Raw genomic sequence first — 14,352 nt, forward strand, 5'->3', positions numbered from 1 at the left:
AGTGTACCTTGTTGAGCATTTACAATCACTGACAGGAAATAGTCATATTATCCCCTATTAAATAAAAACCTTCATGATGGAATAACACCCTCTTTATGTACTTACATGCTTCAGGGCATACAATATAAAGTACCACAGGCGTGGGCGTCGGTCTTGGGTGCAAAACATTAGTGAGAAAAATATTTGGCTAAAAAAAAGTCAGGCGGTACTAGTGCCAGGCAGCTGATATAGTGTCTTTGCGTTAATCATACCACAGCGGAAACCAATAGGCGCTCCGCCCACATCTTCTGCGCTGAGGAAACCGCGGCTCATGCTCGCAGCCTAAATGTGAGCACTGCTCGCCTTCCGCAGTTTACAAAAGTTATTCGCCTGACAGTAAGTATGATTTAGAAGAAGTTGGAGCGTTATGGAGATGAGCTCTCCGTAAACTCGATTGTTTTAAATTAAAAGCAAATATACATAATGTTCGCAGCATACATGCATAGTACTTTGAAATACAAGTCAGTATCTGAGGGGTCGGGTCAGGTAAATCTTGACACTGACTGCTTGACGGCTTGTAGTTTTCTTTTTATGTACACAGATTAGCATAGCTAGTTTGCCTTTGGCCCTGATGCGAGGTAGAAAAACGTCCCCACTGTTCTTTGGCTGGATAGTAAACGACAGCTATGATTGGGGTGGAGTGGGCCCCTCCTCTCCGGTGTCACTGCACCAACGATAGCCACGCCACTGACACCCCTCACTGTAAAACAAACCAGCCCCCAGCCCTCCTCGGTGAACCTCACCACATCAGCGTAAACGTATTTTGTGCATAAACGTCCTTGCGGGCACGGTTGGAAAGATGCATTATTCTGAGCCTTGTTCTCACAGAGGTTTAACTATTTTTTTTAATTAAAATGGTTATTACTAATAAAATGAATAGAAAATACTTTATAGCATGAAACCCTCTTCGCCCCTTACAATTATTCACCTGCACGGCACTGGAACCGGGGGTTTTCTCAGATGGCAGGCAGTCACGTTTGCCTCAACATTGTGAATTTGTTTAGTACACATATCTACTAGGGCACACACTTGACTGCTTCCGGGCAATGCTGTGCGCCTTTTTATGGTTTATTAAAAGTCCTGAGCTGACACAGCACTGACAAGAAACCTCACTGTGTATGCTATGACGTGCACTGTGAGGAAATGGGCTTTTTCTCTTCTTTACACTCGAGGTTTTAAGTCTCACTTCTTTTTTTTCCCTACAGAGAGCGGGGGAAACGATCGGCGGTGACTCTGAAAGGTACGTTTTCATCTCTTTTACAAACCTTAAATCGTAAGGTTCTCACATCTTGTCATATTTTTGATGTTTAAGTTTAAGTATAGTGTAGCAAAAGAATCTCCAACAAGGAGCGTTCTAGAATCTACCTTTGTCTGCTAGTTTTGAAACATTGTGAACTCCTTCACTGGATGGCCTCTTTAAGACTATGTGCCACAACCCAGTAATTATCAAAAGGTACAACATGACAGTTGTTCAACCACCATCACCTATTTTCAGAAAATAACTCCCTTTGTGTTCTTTTTTCAAACATATGAGACCCACAGAGCAGTAAAGTACAGACATAGAGCTGGAATTTGTCATTTTATTTCAAATAGTAACTTATTTGAGTTCTATCGAGAAAATAAAGATACCGTACACTTATTTTCAGATGTCCAGTTAGGAATGTAGCGTATTGTGGTAGTTTCCTACGGTTAATGTGTCTGCAGCGGTACTCCTGTGAAGGTCTACCGCAACTTACTCGTGTTCCCTTGTTTAAATATCATGTGACCTGCTACAAGATGGTTTTTAATGGGTTCTGTTGCATACGAAGCTATTTGCTTAACAGAAATGTTGTGAGGGAATACCCTATTTCATTTCAGTTGAGCGTTCAGTTGGAAGTTGTCTTCTGAGGGCTTCTACTGGTATTTTTGTTTAACCTGTAGAATTTCTATTGTCTTTTCTGCTCGGTACATACCTGAATGATTAGTGTTCAAAATTAAGCACACCATCACTGGGTCAGTAGAACCCAAAATCAACTTTTGACCAGGGCCCATTACACGTTCTGTGGAACACACAACAGCTGAAGAAGAATGCAAAATACCAAGACCATATATAAGCAACTCTAGAAATGATTAATTCAGTATAAGATCCTCCTGGTATACTAGAAGGATTGGCCATAGTATCAAGGGCCTCTTCATAGGGTGCAGAGTGCTACGTGTTTGTTGACGTTAGAGTTTTATCTACCACTCTGTGGACCTTCACAACACTTCAGAGACCTGTGATTGGCAGACATAAACAGCCTGGCATAGACTTCCGGGGTTAGTTTAAGAGTTATCATTACTTTACACTTGCACATACTACTGACTTTTCTTTTCTTTGTAATCCCTTCTGGTGTGATGTAATTCCAATGAGTTCTTTGTAAATTTCCCTAGCAATCTTGTGGTATCTTTTTGAAAGCATTAACTACAGAATAGGGGCCTAATTCACAAAGGTAAACTTAAACCTTAGTGTAAATGTATGATTTGTTGCAATTCACAAAAGGAATTTTACGAGTAATATCTTTACAACTGCCTATTTTTTTATGTGCGGAGACTCCGCCATGAGTGCAGAGATTCCGCACTTGTGAAGATACCACTCGTAAAATTCATTTGTGAATTGTAAAAAATCGTAAAGGGTAAGTTTACTTTTGTGAAGCAGGCCCTAAATAAAGGGAAGCAGGCCATCCAGAAGTGAGAAGTGGTCGCCATTCGGTATTCCTCTATCAGCATCCTTAAACAAAAAGTTAAAGTTTAAGTTTCTGTGAAAATTCTGGTTTAATGTAGACTATACTGTAGAATTTGATGGGGATGGTTAACAAAAAGTTATTCTGAACAACTCCATTCTAGGTGTTTCCACACGCACTGGTGACTGGGTCTTGTTATTAGTGTAACAAGTCTGTCAGTCCTCATCTCATTTTATCAATCAATTTATTTCTGGCCATGAAAGTGCTAACTTACAAATTATTATTAAAAGGGATAAAAGCATGATTGCATAAAGTATACTTTGCAACTTCTATAATAAATATTCTTTCCACTGACCCTTTGAAACATGTATTTTGTCTTAACCAGTGTTGGCAAAAGGAATTACAGTGAATGGCACCTGCATACTACTAGTCTGTTGAAGCTGTATTGAGTGGATTTATTCATTAATTTATTTGGTTATTATCAATATCTTTAAGTGACATTGGACATGGCAGGTTCAGTAACAGCATAGAAATGGCCTTGTGTGAAGCACCAAGCAGGATGATGGTGTATATTGAGTAGGGCAATGTAGCACTTATACACAGGCACCATAGCTAACTACGTCCTTAGGGCCAAATGTACAAAGCCCTTTTGTATTTTTAACAGTCCAAATCGGTATTTAGGGCCATTAAGCAATGCAAAACGGCCTTTTCTGCTGTACAAAGGCCTTTAGGAAATCACAAATTGCGATTTCTACCCTGTAGTTTGCAATTTGCGATCCCCAGAATACAAAACCGCAAATAGGGATTACAAAGCATTTCCTAAATGTGATTTAGGCATTCAGGAAGTGTTATTACCATCAACTTGAAGTCAATGGTAGCCGTGTGCATTTTAAAAAAAAAGCACACTGTTAGAAATGTTTTTTTTTGTTGGCAGTCAGGTTACCCCCTGTCCAAGCAAGGACCCTTACTCTAGTCAGGGTAAAAGAGAATCACCCTCAGCTGACACATGCTTACCACCTTGGTAGCTTGATACGAGCAGTAGGCTTAACTTTAGAGTGCTAGGTGTAAAGTATGTGTACCAACACACACAGTAACTCAATGAAAACACTACAAAATGAAACAACACAGGTTTAGAAAAAATAGAAAATATTTATCTAAACAAAACAAGACTAAAACAAGTTATCACTAAGAATGCAAAAAGAGTCTTCACGTAATTTTAAACACAATTCTAACGCTGTTAGTGTGAAAATGTACCTTAGGTCAAAAATAACCCTGCACGGGCGAGTGTGCATCAAAAAGGGCTTGCAATGCGTCGATTTCACTCACGAGCGAGACCTTACATCATTTCTCCTTCAGTCGGGTTGGCATGCATCATTTGTTCTCTCCGCAGGAGATTGATGTGTCGATCCGGTCAGCACTCTTGGGTCTGGGCAGGCCTTGCGTCGTTTTTACACAGCCAGCGGTGTTTGCATCAGAAATTCAGCCGCATGGTGATCCGAAAACCACGCAGCGCTGGTTTTGATCTCACCAGCCTCTGTCAGCGATGCTGCACATTGTTTCTCCAGCCGTGGGCGTCGATCTTCCAGTCGTCTTGCAGGCGAGCGTCGATTTTCAGCCGTGAAGCCAGCGGCGTGTCAATTTTTAAGCTGCAGATCGGAGTCGCGTCGATCTTGTCCCCGCACGGAGGTCTGTGGGTACATTTCTCACTCTTGGGCCCGGGAACAGGATGGGCACCGCTTGACAGAGTAGGAGTCTCTCCAGAGGCTCCAGGCACTGGCAGAGAGAAGTCTTTGCTGTCCCTGAGACTTCAAACAACAGGATGCAAGCTCTAAATCAAGCCCTTGGAGATTTTCACAAGAAGGAAGGCAACACAAAGTCCAGTCTTTGTCCTCTAGCACAGGCAGAAGCAGCAACTACAGGATAGCTCTACAAAGCACAGGCATGGCAGCTCTTCTTCCTCCGCTCTTCAGCTCTTCTCCAGGCAGAGGTTCCTCTTGGTTTCCAGAAGTGTTCTGAAGTCTGTGGTTTTGGGTGCCCTTCTTATACCCATTTTGCCCTTTGAAGTAGGCCTACTTCAAGGAAAAGTCTCTCTTGTTTGTGAAATCCTGCCTTGCCCAGGCCAGGCCCCAGACACACTCCAGTGGGTTGGAGACTGCATTGTGTAAGGGCAGGCACAGCCCTTTCAGGTGTGAGTGACCACTTCTCCCCTCCCTCCAAGCACAGATGGGCATCATGATCTGCAGGCTACACCCAGGCTCCCTTTGTGTCACTGTCTAGTGAGAGGTGTAAACAGCCCAACTGTCAAACTGACCGAGACAGGGAATCCACAAACAGGCAGAGTCATAGAAATCGTTTAAACAAGAAATGCTCACTTTCTAAAAGTGGCATTTTCAAACACACAATCTTAAAATCAACTTTACTAAAAGATGTATTTTTAAATTGTGAGCTCAGAGACCCCAAACTCCACATGTCTATCCGCTCCCAAAGGGAATCTACACTTTAATTATATTTAAAGGTAGCCCCCATGTTAACCTATGAGAGGGACAGGCCTTGCAGCCGTGATAAACAAATTTAGCAATATTTCACTGTCAGGACATATAAAACACATTACTATATGTCCTACTTTAACCATACACTGCACTCTGCCCTTGGGGCTACCTAGGACCTACCTTAGGGGCGTCTTACATGTGGGTACACTTGCCAAGTCGAATTTACAGTTTAAAACTGCACACAGAGACACTGCAGTGGCAGGTCTGAGCCATGTTTGCAGAGCTACTAATGTGGGTGGTACAAACAGTGCTGCAGGCCCACTAGTAGCATTTGATTTACAGGCCCTGGGCATCTCTAGTGCACTGTACTAGGAACTTACTAGTAAATCAAATATGTCAATCATGGATGAACCAATTACATACACATTTTGTATAGGAGCACTTGCACTTTAGCACTGGTTAGCAGCGGTAAAGAGCCCAGAGTAACATAAAAACAGCAAAAACAGAGTCCAGCACACATCAACAACCTGGGAAACAGAGGCAAAAAGTTAAGGGAGACCACACCAAGGATGAAAAGTCTAATACGTGACTCCCCCAGCTGAAAGTGGGGAGCAACTACCAACCTCATGGGAGTTCTCATCACTAAAGAGGAAGAACCTGGACAGACCATCAGCATTGGCGTGTTCTATACCAGGACCACCGTAAAGTCCATCCCCTAAAGGAAAATGGACCACCTCAACAGTTTTGGATTCTCACCCCTTATCTGCATGAAACATCTGAGGGCCTGTGGTCGGTCTGAACCCAGAAGTGAGTCCCAAACAAGTAGGGTCTTAGATTCTGCAGCGCCCAGACCACTACAAACGCTTAAAGTTCTATGGCACTCCACCTGTGTTCCCTGGGAAGCAACCTCCTGCTAAGGAAGGCTACAGGTTGATCTAGGCCCTCTTCATTAAGCTGTGAGAGTACTGCTCCAATACCATGCTCTGAGGCATCTGTTTGCTCATCAAACTCCTTGGAGTAGTCAGGTGCCTTCCGCACAGGTGCTGTGCACATGGCAGCCTCCGGTCTGGCAATCCTCTGTCCAGATCACCTTCCTGGGTTGCTTCTTAGAAGTCAACTCAGTCAAGGGGGTAACAATGGTACCATATCCCTTGACAAACTTCCTGTAGTATCCTGTGAGACCTAAGAAGGCTCTCACTTCAGTCTGGCTCTTGGGAGGTTCCAAAGCCAGAATGGTGTCAGGTTTTGGCCGTAGAGGTGCCAATTGGCCACTCACCACCTGGTGTCCCAAGTACACAACAGATACCTGCCCTATTTGGCACTTGCTTACCTTAATAATGAGGCCTGCCTTTTGGAGGGCCTCTAACACTCTCCAGAGGTGTTGCAGGTGTTCCTCCCATGTGGAACTAAACACGCAATGTCATCCAGGTAGGCAGCACTGAACTCATTCAGCCCAGCCAACACTTGGTTGACAACCTCTGAAAGGTGGCAGGGGCATTCTTCATCCCAAATGGCATCACTTTAAATGGAAAGTGTCCATCTGGGGTAGAAAGTGCTGACCTCTCCTTGACCCCCTCACATAAGGCAATCTGCCATTACCCAGATGTTAAGTCAAACGTACTGAGGTACTTGGCAGCTCCCAACCGGTCAATGTGCTCTTCAGCTCGGGGGATGGGGTGTGCGTCAGACTTGCTGACCGCATTGAGTCCCCGGTAGTCCACACAGAACCTGAGTTCTGAAGTGGCACCAGGTGCAGCAGCCTTCGGTACCAATACCACTGGGCTGGCCCAAGGACTGCTGAAATGCTCAATACCCATTAAAGTTAACATTTTGGATACTTCATCCTTAATGCAAGCCCTGACCCTGTCAGTCACCCTGTAACCCTTTTGTTTAATGAGTGTACTGTCCCCAGTAAAAAGGAAAAAGACTATCGAGGGTCCCTGGTATGATAAGTAGCCCATCCAGGGAATAATACTTGTATATAAGCAAAGGCAAATGAGCTACAAATAATGTTCACTTTTATCCAACATAGGAAAAAACTATTTAACTGTAACAAAATTTAAAGACCAAAAATATTTATTACAAATGTATGTCAAACAAAAACACATCTCAATATGCAAATATACAATTATATAGAGGTAAAGCTGGGAAAACACAAGAAATATTTCTATACATATTTACACCTATATACAAATAAATAGACAAAGACGAACTGACACATCAGACAAGACAGTAAAACTGATCCAACCATAACAAAACACAGACATATACAAAACAGTTATTTTATGTAATAAAATACAGAAAAAAAATATACACTTTCTTTTTCTGGAACTGAAATGATATTCACATAAGTACCATATTATTATTCTATTCCTGATTGTGTCTCCATCTTACTTGGAAAAAGAAAAAACATGATATTTCGACTTCATTAATTCAAAGTTCATATAAACAACAAGCAGTAGTAGGAACACAGCCTACGCGCGTTTCGGAGGTAACCACCAAATTAAAAAAAACGCCTTCTTCAGGGCCATTCCTTTCCCGTCATTGCTGCATAATATGGCAGATTAAGTGGGTTCTCTTCTTTCCCATTACCATAAAACCTGATAGGCAAAAAATAGAACAAGATACATTTGTGATCCAAATTCCTGAGATTCAACTAACCACCAGTGATTATTACCAACAGGATAGCCCACCAATAAATAAATATCGTGGCAACACGAAATACCAAATACCAAAACCAAAAAAAAAATAAAAAAAAAAATAATAAAAATATACAAAAAAATAAAGAGTAACATAAAAAATATAAAAAAGTAGTCTAATAAAGAGTAAAAAGTGAAGAAATCTCCCATAGAAGTGAAATAAGTAAGAAATTCCACACAACACCGTCTCCCTTGTGTATAAAGTCACTAATAACCACATTCTTAGATTATTAAATAGATAAATAAGTAATTAAATAAATACCCGGCGATGTTGTTGCAGAGTTTCTTCGATTATAATACAAACAGGGTTCAGTTTTGAAATTCCTACTTCCATTTGTAAGTGAAACCTTGTAAAGACACATAGCCATATAGACAAAATTACCTCACTTGGTTTGCCAAAAACCCACCAATTCACTACAAAAGGTGAAATACCTCAAGTCTCAACCACAAGACCAAGAGCAGATTCCTCTACCTACCCGAATGGTCGTTTAAAGTAGGAAACTTCTCTGGGGGTTTATCAAAATGATCCACACACCTCCTCTAGCTGCTTAGAGCAAAAAAGACACAAAATAGAGAAATTTGTCAACAATAGCTAATCCCTCCTAATCTTTCACGAGGTAATCTGTCTTTCCAAGTTTATTTCAGTAAAAAAATCCGCTCACCCAGAATCCGACCATAACAGAACCTCGTGTTCTCACTATTGGTATGAGACACTACGCATATACAGCAATCTAAATCACTCTACAGATTTTTACAAAAAAATAAAAAGATAGCGCTACACCTAGATACGGGCTAGTATTCATATTAGCAAACATACCTGAACTCTCGCTAATTCTTATAAACGGCGCCTATCTCTAGCGTCCAAAGAACATATTGTCCGATGGTGCTGACTCCATTATGAAGTCAGGCACAAAAAAACCTTGTTCTCACTTCCAAAAAACGCGAGACTCCTCGCGTGAGTGTTAAATTGCCGATTCACACAAGAAACAGTGTCGGCCATCTTGTAATGCTTTGGGTACAGATATCACTAGGTTCTGATAGTACCAGAGCAGAAATGCACTCCAATACGTACACCAATAGCCCCAATACTAATGATTCATTTATACAGTGATGAGCTTCCTCGGGGACATCAAAACAAAACTTATATGTCTTTGGGTACAAATATCCCTTAGTTCTAATAGTACCAGAGCAAGGATGCACTCCAAATACGGACACCAATAGCCCCAAAACTAATAATTCATTCTTATAGTAATGGACTTCCTCGGGGACATCAGCCCAAAACAGGTCACATACTTGCCTCGCATTGACAATCATTAGGCCACCACCACTTATATTCGGTCTACTCACTAACAATCTAAAAATGACCACACGAACTAACAAATATATTATAGTGGCCATCGAGGATCAATCAGCTCTTAAAAAACCAGAGGGAAAAGCTTGAAAATAGAACAGAAGACTATTGATCATAGACAGAATGATCATATTCTCACAGGACTAATGAAAAACTTCTAAATTTAGATCAAAACAATACTAAATACCTAAAGGGATTCAAACTAAAGCATTTTCCCAAGGCATACATTCATTAAGCCCATTCCCATGTGTATCCAAGATAAAGATCAAAAAAACCTCCCGCTTTTTTCTAATGTTCTCCTTTTCTTTCCTTGGTATGTCCTTAATTTTTTCCAGAATCGTCCAAGACAATTCATCCAGACAGTGTTTTTCTTTCAACCAGTGTTGTACCAAGGGAGTCATGTGTGCAAGAGTTTATGACCCATGGGATCAGGGAAAACAGTGAGGCGAACTGTCCCAACACCTGGCTACAGTCCCTCTGCTGCTCTTCAGTCAGGGAGGGGGAGAGGATCACTCCTTTCACAGACCTATCTTTTTCTCCTGCAGATAGGAGGTCAGGAAAAGGTTTACATGCCTCCTCCACCCCATCATCTGTTGCGAGGAGCATGGACAGTTCAGTCCACTGAAAGTGTGACTTGAGGCGGTTGACATGCAGGACCCTTAAAGGGTTCCTTGGAGACTGCAAGTCCACCAGGTAGGTGACTTCACTCTTGCGCTGCACCACCTCAAATGGCCCAGTCCACTTGTCCTGGAACACCCTAGGCTCCACTGGTGCCATCACCCACACTTTTCCAGATTGAAACTCAACCAGAGTGGCATTCTGGTCATACCAGCATTTCATGTCCTCCTGGCTTGCTTCCAGGTTCTCCTGTGCGAGACTCCTGAAGCGGGCAGTCTGGTTTCTCAGAGCCAGTAGGTAACTGAATCCATACTGGGGGGTTTACTAGGAGCTTTTTCCAAGGCATCCTTGACCAGACTTAAAGGTCCCCTCACAGGGTGGCCATAGATGAGCTCAAAGGGACTAAACCCAAGTCCCTTTTGAGGCACCTCCTGTAAGCGAACAGAAGGCATGGCAAAAGCACGTCCCACTTCTGCCTCAAGGGCTCTCACAGGTCCATGATCATGCCTTTCAAGGTGCATTTGAATCTCTCAACCAGGCCATTACTTTGGGGGTGGTAAGGGGTGGTGAACCTGTGGGTTACCCCACACTCCTTCCACAGAGACTTCATATACATGGATATGAAGTTGGTATCCCTATACGATACCACTTCCTTGGGGAACCCCATGTGGGTAAAAACCCCCATCAAAGCAAGACCCGCCACAGGGGAAGTGACAGACCTCAGAGGAATGGCTTCTGGGTAGCGGTTGGCATGGTCCACCAAGACCAGGATGACCTGTTGCCCATGGCTGTCTTTGGATCTAGAGGCCCCACAATGTCAATCCCTATCCTCTCAAAGGGAGTACATTTCCCCCCACTCTTGCCACTTGCCTGACAAGTTTGGTAAGACCCGCAATGTGAATCTGAGTGCCTGCCTAGTGGGGCCAGTAAAAGTGGGTGACAAGCCTCTCAAAGGTCTTGTCCTGCCCCATATGTCCAGTTAAAGGCACATCATGAGCCAACCCCAGTAGGAAAGGCCCTGAAGCACTGGGGTGCCACCAGCACCTGGGCTGACCCAGGCTCAGGAACCTTAGACTCACTATACAGGAGGTCATCCTCCCAATATATCAGGTGCGATCCTGGCTCCTTGCCAGCCGCCTGGTCTGCAGCCTGCTGCCGCAAACCCTCCAGAGTAGGGCATGTCCTCTGTGCAACACTGAATGCTTCCATGGTGGCCCCCCTTCCTGCTGCAACTGCGACAGCTCAGGGACCTCCCCCAGTTCAGCCACCTGTCCCCCTGTAGGCTCCAGGGCATCACCCTCAGGCTTTGCCTCTTCCCACACCATTGGAACTTCTGGGGCTGATTTCCAACGCCCCCTGCCCTTCCTCTTCTTGGCGGTCCCCTGGGCCACTGTTTCAGGCTCCAGGGGCTCTTGACCACCCTGACAGGCTGCCATTGACCCGGTGGATACGCATACCCACCCAGGCAGACCCAACATCTCCAAGCGAGACCTGTGTTCATCTCCTTCCAAGGGGAATCCTTCAGGTCATTGCCTAGCAAACAATCTACAGGCATGGTTGGACTCACAGCTAACTTCAAGGAACCTGAGAGCCCCTCCATTCAAAGGGAACCTGCGTCACTCTGCACAGGCACTCTGAGTTGTCCACTGCAACTACTTGGTGAAGTACCCAGGGATCAATCTGCTCTTCAGAGACCAGGTGACTCCTCACTGTAGTCACACTGGCTCCTGTGTCTCTCAGAGCCTCCACCCTCTGTCCATTGATGCTCACCCACTGCCTGTACTTCTTTGTGTTCTCAGGCATGAGGGGTCTCTGGACCATCTCACTGTCCCCTAGTGAGACAAGGGTCATCTCAGCTGCCTCCCACCCACCTGGAACCAACTCCTCCCCAAGCGCTACACTTGCCAAACCCTGGGACGGCCCACCAGTGGGTGCCGGGGTACTCTTGGGGCATTTGGCATCCCCCCTCACATGACCCACCTGGTCACATGCATAGCACTTACGTGGGGAACCACCTGCCACTGGCTTCCCTTTGGAGAACCATGGCTTCTTCTCACTGGGGGACTGGGAATCCGTACCCTGGGAATACATTTGGGGCCCTTTAGAGAACTCCCCCTGTTTACCCTTACCCCCCTTTTCTTCTGAAAGGGACCCTGCCCACCCTTGGTGTGGTCTGCCCCATACCTTTTTTGGACCCTGGTGCTCTCCCAGCGGTCCGCTTCCTGCGCAAGCTTCCTGAGATCAGTCAGCTTGCTGTCAATCAGGTGCTGGCACAGCCCTGAAAAACATAAACTGTATAAGTGCTCCTAAGCAATCAGATTGTAAAGCCCCTCACACGTAGTTACCTTACTGCCCTCTACCCAACCATCCAGTGACCTGCAATAAGAATCAACACATTCCAACCATGTTTAAGATTCCTTCTTCTTATAGGACCTAAACTTATCCTTATACTGCTCAGGAGTGAGACCATACCTTGTGAGTAAGGCATCCTTCATGATAGTGTAGGTAAGATTCTGACCATCCCCTAAAGCTGTTAGTGTATCCCTCCCCACTACCTCAAAGTGCTTCCACAGACCCTCCCCCCAATGAGCTTAAGGGACCAGATTCATGTGGAGAGCAGACTCATACCCCTTAAACCACAAGTATGTGTTGTCCTCCCTTTTGTAATCCTTCAGAAGATCTTTGGGAATGTGCACCCTCCTCTCAGGCTTCACTGTGATGTGGCTGCCACCATCCCTACTAGACTGGCTCCTCTGATCCAGCTCCCTTAAGCTGAGCTCATGAGCCAACAATAACTTTTTCTCCTCTATGGCCATCTTCATTTTCTCCAACTCCCTCTGGTGCTCCCTCTCTGTTGAGATGGGGCACTCACCTGAAAAGCAGGATGTCTGCAGAGGCGATGGTATGCCCCAGACCTCCTGGAACACCTCTCAGCACTTCCTGGTGGACACAGAAACCCCAGCAGGTGTCCCAAAAGGAAAGGGGGAGTGGAAGAGAAAGAGACAAAACACTCCCACGTCTTGCCAGTCCAGTAAGGCACCCTGTATCTTCGGGGGGGGCAGGTCATTGTCGACAGAGTGATAGTAGAGATAGTGCACTCAACTTCCTTGAAACTGAATCTCTCTTTCTGATATGGGCACAGGATCGGTAGAAGAACACTGGGATGCTCCATCACTTTTCTTGGATAATAATATCTGTTGGCACAATTACTAACACTGCATAACCAAAATCCCAAACTGAGTACCATAACAATAAGTACTGCGACACAAGGGCTGGCTTCACAGAGATTCACTGTTGCACACTACAATTAGAACTGTGGTTGCACTTATCATGCACAAGAAAGACAAACAAGGGCACTAATGATATCACATATAACTTTCCTGCATACATAGGGTTAAACTAAAAGGAACAAAAACAATCCAAGAAATACAAATGTCCACTCTGGGTTCAAACAGTTAGGGTGGCATAGTTTGGTTTGGTTTGACTCTGTGTTTGAAAAACCATTCAAAAAGCAAATTCCTCAAACCTGAAACACAGGCATGAGTGACACAATTTAAATCCAAGAGTTAAGCTATTAAAGATAGAAAAGTCACGTAAATGTTCTTTTAAAATTGCACTGTCACTTTTTGTAGTACTAGAGCTCAAACAGATTTCCTGAAGCACATTTAGGCAAGTAACTACAATGACAATGTAGAATGTTCAGAAATGCATTTGTCTCTTCAAGATAATCACTCTGCCAAAATACAAGGTCTGAAATACACTAGCTGCTCAAGGAAAGCACGGCACTCAAAGAACAAACTCCCTGGAGAATACTAGTCACTTAGCTGCAGTCTTTTCAGGAGTGCTGGAGGAATGCCTGGTGTCAGCTGGTACAGGAACAAACAAAAGAATTGCCTCAAAAGTCCTGAATACGAGGATGACAGCAGGGGCTGGACTGTTAAATCAGATGCTGAGATCGGGAAGCAAAACAAAGCCAAGCAGGGAGGCATGCTTCACTCTGCTTTTAGCCAATCAGGAAAGCAGTTAAGTTTCCACATGTGGATGAGTCACCACACCCAATTAGAAGCACATGTCTACACCACACCCAATTAGAAGCACATGTCTACACCTGCTCACATTAGCAAACGAGCATTGGTAAAAACAAGCATTGATAAAAACCAATTGTGTAACACAGCACATTATGTTTACTTAGAAACATGAAGGATTAACCTGGAACAGAGATATGATTTAACTCTAATCCCTGGGGATGCTGACAGATAACGCAGGAGGCACCTTGGGGATTCCTGACAGTCCTCCCCACCAAGGACCCTCTCAAAGGGCAGGGCTTGGAAGGGTGCAGGAGATGGAATTTTTTATTAATTTGTGGAGCATGAACTGTGGACGCGGGTTCCCAGGAATTGTCCTCAAGCCCATAGCCTTTCTAAGCCAATAAATAGTGTAGAACACCACAGACACGC

The 14,352-nt window shown here is 44.3% G+C and overlaps 1 protein-coding gene across 1 annotated transcript in view; it reads left to right on the plus strand.

Annotated features, from left to right (window-relative positions):
* Positions 1–1,256: 1,256 nt before the first annotated feature.
* Positions 1,257–14,352, plus strand: part of LOC138265066 (connector enhancer of kinase suppressor of ras 2-like) — a 518,319-nt gene continuing 505,223 nt past the window's right edge. The window contains exon 1 of the mRNA XM_069212618.1: positions 1,257–1,279. The gene's annotated coding sequence lies outside the window, so the exon portion shown is untranslated. The remainder of the gene's footprint in view (positions 1,280–14,352) is intronic.

Source organism: Pleurodeles waltl, chromosome 2_1 (genome assembly GCF_031143425.1).
Source record: "Pleurodeles waltl isolate 20211129_DDA chromosome 2_1, aPleWal1.hap1.20221129, whole genome shotgun sequence".
NCBI lineage: Eukaryota > Metazoa > Chordata > Amphibia > Caudata > Salamandridae > Pleurodeles > Pleurodeles waltl.